The following is a 6000-nucleotide window of genomic DNA, read 5'->3' as shown; positions in this document are numbered from 1 at the left end:
GTTCGCTTTTGGGTCCTCATTCACTCACCATAACAGAAGAATCCGACCAAGAATGGACCCAGCGACTTCGGATCCTCTCCACTCAGCCGTCGGGATCCAGGGAGCGATGCTAGGCAGACACGAGCAGGAAGTGTCTGCTGCTCGACATGCCGTTGAGACCCTGGCCACCCAAGTCTCCAACCTCACAGAACAGGTTCACCATCTCCGCCTCGATCCACCGGCCACTTCCAGGGCTTTCGAATCTCCGGAGCCCAGAATCAATAACCCGCCGTGTTACTCTGGGGAGCCCACTGAATGCCGCTCGTTCCTCATCCAGTGTGATATTGTGTTTTCTCTCCAGCCCAACACTTACTCCAGGAGCACTGCTCGTGTCGCCTACGTCATATCTCTCCTTATTGGACGGGCTCGTGAGTGGGGCACGGCAATCTGGGAGGCAAGGGCTGAGTGTACTAACCAGTATCAGGACTTTAAGGAGGAGATGATACGGGTTTTTGATCGATCTGTTTTTGGGGAGGAGGCTTCCAGGGCCCTGTCTTCCCTATGTCAAGGCAATCGATCCATAACAGACTACTCTATTGAGTTTCGCACTCTTGCTGTCTCCAGTGGCTGGAACGAGCCGGCCTTGCTCGCTCGTCTTCTGGAGGGTTTCCGCGCAGAGGTAAAGGATGAGATTCTCTCCCGGGAGGTTCCTTCCAGCGTGGATTCCTTGATTGAACTCGCTATTCGCATTGAGCGACGGGTTGATCTTCGTCACCGAGCTCGTGGAAAGGAGCTCGCGCTCTCCGTCGCCTCCCTCTCCGCATCACTACCATCTTCCTCTGCCGGCTCGGGTGCTGAGCCCATGCAGCTGGGAGGTATCCGCATCTCGACTAAGGAGAGGGAACGGAGAATCACCAACCGCCTCTGTCTCTATTGCGGTTCCGCTGGTCATTTTGTCACTTCATGTCCAGTAAAAGGCCAGAGCTCGTCAGTAAGCGGAGGGCTACTGGTGAGCGCTACTACTCCTGTCTCTCCTTCAAGATCCTGCACTACCTTGTCGGTCCATCTACGCTGGACCGGTTCGTCAGCTTCCTGCAGTGCCTTAATAGACTCTGGGGCGGAGGGCTGTTTTATGGACGAGACCTGGGCTCGGGAACATGACATTCCTCTCAGACAGTTAAAGGAGCCCACGGCCTTGTTCGCCCTGGATGGTAGTCCTCTCCCCAGGATTCAGCGTGAGACGCTACCTTTAACCCTCACTGTTTCTGGTAATCATAGTGAAACCATTTCTTTTTTAATTTTTCGTTCACCTTTTACACCTGTTGTTTTGGGCCATCCCTGGCTAGTTTGTCATAATCCTTCCATTAATTGGTCTAGTAATTCTATCCTCTCCTGGAACGTCTCTTGTCATGTGAAATGTTTAATGTCTGCTATCCCTCCTGTTTCCTCTGTCTCTTCTTCACAGGAGGAGCCTGGTGATTTGACAGGGGTGCCGGAGGAATATCACGATCTGCGCACGGTGTTCAGTCGGTCCAGGGCCACCTCTCTTCCTCCACACCGGTCGTATGATTGTAGTATTGATCTCCTTCCGGGAACCACCCCCCCCCGGGGTAGACTATACTCTCTGTCGGCTCCCGAACGTAAGGCTCTCGAAGATTATTTGTCTGTAGCTCTTGACGCCGGTACCATAGTCCCCTCCTCCTCTCCCGCCGGAGCGGGGTTTTTTTTTTGTCAAGAAGAAGGACGGGTCTCTGCGCCCCTGCATAGATTATCGAGGGCTGAATGACATAACAGTGAAGAATCGTTATCCGCTTCCTCTTATGTCTTCAGCCTTCGAGATCCTGCAGGGAGCCAGGTTTTTCACTAAGTTGGACCTTCGTAACGCTTACCATCTCGTGCGCATCAGGGAGGGGGACGAGTGGAAGACGGCGTTTAACACTCCGTTAGGGCACTTTGAATACCGGGTTCTTCCTTTCGGCCTCGCTAACGCTCCAGCTGTCTTTCAGGCATTAGTCAATGATGTCCTGAGAGACATGCTGAACATCTTTGTTTTCGTTTACCTTGACGATATCCTGATTTTTTCACCGTCACTCCAGATTCATGTTCAGCACGTTCGACGTGTCCTCCAGCGCCTTTTAGAGAATTGTCTTTTTGTGAAGGCTGAGAAGTGCACTTTTCATGCCTCCTCCGTCACATTTCTCGGTTCTGTTATTTCCGCTGAAGGCATTAAGATGGATCCCGCTAAGGTCCAAGCTGTCATTGATTGGCCCGTCCCTAAGTCACGCGTCGAGCTGCAGCGCTTTCTCGGCTTCGCGAACTTCTATCGTCGTTTCATCCGTAATTTCGGTCAGGTGGCAGCTCCTCTCACAGCCCTTACTTCTGTCAAGACGTGCTTTAAGTGGTCCGTTTCCGCCCAGGGAGCTTTTGATCTCCTCAAGAATCGTTTTACATCCGCTCCTATCCTTGTTACACCTGACGTCTCTAGACAGTTCGTTGTCGAGGTTGACGCGTCAGAGGTGGGCGTGGGAGCCATCCTTTCTCAGCGCTCCCTCTCTGACGACAAGGTCCACCCATGCGCGTATTTTTCTCATCGCCTGTCGCCGTCGGAACGTAACTATGATGTGGGTAACCGCGAACTGCTCGCCATCCGGTTAGCCCTAGGCGAATGGCGACAGTGGTTGGAGGGGGCGACCGTTCCTTTTGTCGTTTGGACTGACCATAGGAACCTTGAGTACATCCGTTCTGCCAAACGACTTAATGCGCGTCAGGCGCGTTGGGCGCTGTTTTTCGCTCGTTTCGAGTTCGTGATTTCTTATCGTCCGGGCTCTAAGAACACCAAGCCTGATGCTTTGTCTCGTCTCTTCAGTTCTTCAGTAGCCTCCACTGACCCCGAGGGGATTCTCCCTGAGGGGCGTGTTGTCGGGTTGACTGTCTGGGGAATTGAGAGGCAGGTAAAACAAGCGCTCACTCACACTCCGTCGCCGCGCGCTTGTCCTAGGAACCTTCTTTTCGTTCCCGTTCCTACTCGTCTAGCCGTTCTTCAGTGGGCTCACTCTGCCAAGTTAGCCGGCCACCCTGGCGTTCGGGGTACGCTTGCTTCCATTCGCCAGCGTTTTTGGTGGCCCACCCGGGAGCATGACACGCGTCGTTTCGTGGCTGCTTGTTCGGTCTGCGCGCAGACTAAGTCCGGTAACTCTCCTCCTGCCGGCCGTCTCAGGCCGCTTCCTATTCCCTCTCGACCGTGGTCTCACATCGCCTTAGATTTTGTCACCGGACTGCCTTCGTCAGCGGGGAAGACTGTTATTCTTACGGTTGTCGATAGGTTCTCTAAGGCGGCTCATTTCATTCCCCTTGCTAAGCTTCCTTCTGCTAAAGAGACGGCACAAATCATCATCGAGAATGTTTTCAGAATTCATGGCCTTCCGTCAGACGTCGTTTCGGACAGAGGTCCGCAATTCACGTCTCAATTTTGGAGGGAGTTTTGCCGTTTGATTGGGGCTTCCGTCAGTCTCTCTTCCGGCTTTCACCCCCAGTCTAACGGTCAAGCAGAACGGGCCAATCAGACTATTGGTCGCATCTTACGCAGTCTTTCTTTTCGTAACCCTGCGTCTTGGTCAGAACAGCTCCCCTGGGCAGAATACGCCCACAACTCGCTTCCTTCGTCTGCGACCGGGCTATCTCCTTTTCAGAGTAGCCTCGGGTACCAGCCTCCGCTGTTCTCATCTCAGTTCGCCGAGTCCAGCGTCCCCTCCGCTCAGGCTTTTGTCCAACGTTGCGAGCGCACCTGGAAGAGGGTCAGGTCTGCACTTTGCCGTTATAGGACGCAGACTGTGAGGGCTGCTAATAAGCGTAGAACTAAGAGTCCTAGATATTGTCGCGGTCAGAGAGTTTGGCTCTCCACTCAGAACCTTCCCCTTAAGACGGCTTCTCGCAAGTTGACCCCGCGGTTCATTGGTCCGTTCCGTATTTCTCGGGTCATTAATCCTGTCGCAGTTCGACTTCTTCTTCCGCGATACCTTCGTCGCGTCCACCCGGTCTTCCATGTCTCCTGCATCAAGCCCGTCCTTCGCGCCCCCGCTCGTCTTCCCCCCCCCCCCCCCCATCCTTGTCGAGGGCGCACCCATCTACAGGGTCCGTAGAATTTTGGACATGCGTCCTCGGGGCCGTGGTCACCAGTACCTCGTAGATTGGGAGGGGTACGGTCCTGAGGAGAGGAGTTGGGTTCCCTCTCGGGACGTGCTGGACCGTGCGCTGATCGAGGATTTCCTCCGTTGCCGCCAGGTTTCCTCCTCGAGTGCGCCAGGAGGCGCTCGGTGAGTGGGGGGGTACTGTCATGTACTGTCATGTTGTGTCTTGTCTCTGTCCTTTCCCTTCACCCTGTCTCCCTCTGCTGGTCGTTGTTAGGTTACCTTTTCTCCCCCGCTTTCCCCCAGCTGTTCCTTGTCTCCTCTGACTACCCATTCACCCCGTTTCCCACCTGTTCCCTTTTTCCCTCTGATTAGGTCCCTATATCTCTCTCTGTTTCTGTTCCTGTCCTTGTCGGATTCTTGTTTGTTGTGTTTCATGCCTGAGCCAGACTATCGTCATGTTTGCTGTAACCTTGTCCTGTCCTGTCGGAATCTGCCGGTCTATCTGAGCCTACCTATGTTTGGTTATTAAAGAAGCTCTGTTTAAGTTAGTTCGCTTTTGGGTCCTCATTCACTCACCATAACAGAAGAATCCGACCAAGAATGGACCCAGCGACTTCGGATCCTCTCCACTCAGCCGTCGGGATCCAGGGAGCGATGCTAGGCAGACACGAGCAGGAAGTGTCTGCTGCTCGACATGCCGTTGAGACCCTGGCCACCCAAGTCTCCAACCTCACAGAACAGGTTCACCATCTCCGCCTCGATCCACCGGCCACTTCCAGGGCTTTCGAATCTCCGGAGCCCAGAATCAATAACCCGCCGTGTTACTCTGGGGAGCCCACTGAATGCCGCTCGTTCCTCATCCAGTGTGATATTGTGTTTTCTCTCCAGCCCAACACTTACTCCAGGAGCACTGCTCGTGTCGCCTACGTCATATCTCTCCTTATTGGACGGGCTCGTGAGTGGGGCACGGCAATCTGGGAGGCAAGGGCTGAGTGTACTAACCAGTATCAGGACTTTAAGGAGGAGATGATACGGGTTTTTGATCGATCTGTTTTTGGGGAGGAGGCTTCCAGGGCCCTGTCTTCCCTATGTCAAGGCAATCGATCCATAACAGACTACTCTATTGAGTTTCGCACTCTTGCTGTCTCCAGTGGCTGGAACGAGCCGGCCTTGCTCGCTCGTCTTCTGGAGGGTTTCCGCGCAGAGGTAAAGGATGAGATTCTCTCCCGGGAGGTTCCTTCCAGCGTGGATTCCTTGATTGAACTCGCTATTCGCATTGAGCGACGGGTTGATCTTCGTCACCGAGCTCGTGGAAAGGAGCTCGCGCTCTCCGTCGCCTCCCTCTCCGCATCACTACCATCTTCCTCTGCCGGCTCGGGTGCTGAGCCCATGCAGCTGGGAGGTATCCGCATCTCGACTAAGGAGAGGGAACGGAGAATCACCAACCGCCTCTGTCTCTATTGCGGTTCCGCTGGTCATTTTGTCACTTCATGTCCAGTAAAAGGCCAGAGCTCGTCAGTAAGCGGAGGGCTACTGGTGAGCGCTACTACTCCTGTCTCTCCTTCAAGATCCTGCACTACCTTGTCGGTCCATCTACGCTGGACCGGTTCGTCAGCTTCCTGCAGTGCCTTAATAGACTCTGGGGCGGAGGGCTGTTTTATGGACGAGACCTGGGCTCGGGAACATGACATTCCTCTCAGACAGTTAAAGGAGCCCACGGCCTTGTTCGCCCTGGATGGTAGTCCTCTCCCCAGGATTCAGCGTGAGACGCTACCTTTAACCCTCACTGTTTCTGGTAATCATAGTGAAACCATTTCTTTTTTAATTTTTCGTTCACCTTTTACACCTGTTGTTTTGGGCCATCCCTGGCTAGTTTGTCATAATCCTTCCA

Source organism: Oncorhynchus mykiss, chromosome 12 (assembly GCF_057628025.1).
Source record: "Oncorhynchus mykiss isolate SJ-2025 chromosome 12, ASM5762802v1, whole genome shotgun sequence".
Classification (NCBI taxonomy): Eukaryota; Metazoa; Chordata; class Actinopteri; order Salmoniformes; family Salmonidae; genus Oncorhynchus; species Oncorhynchus mykiss.
Note: the sequence above shows the minus strand (reverse complement) of the source record.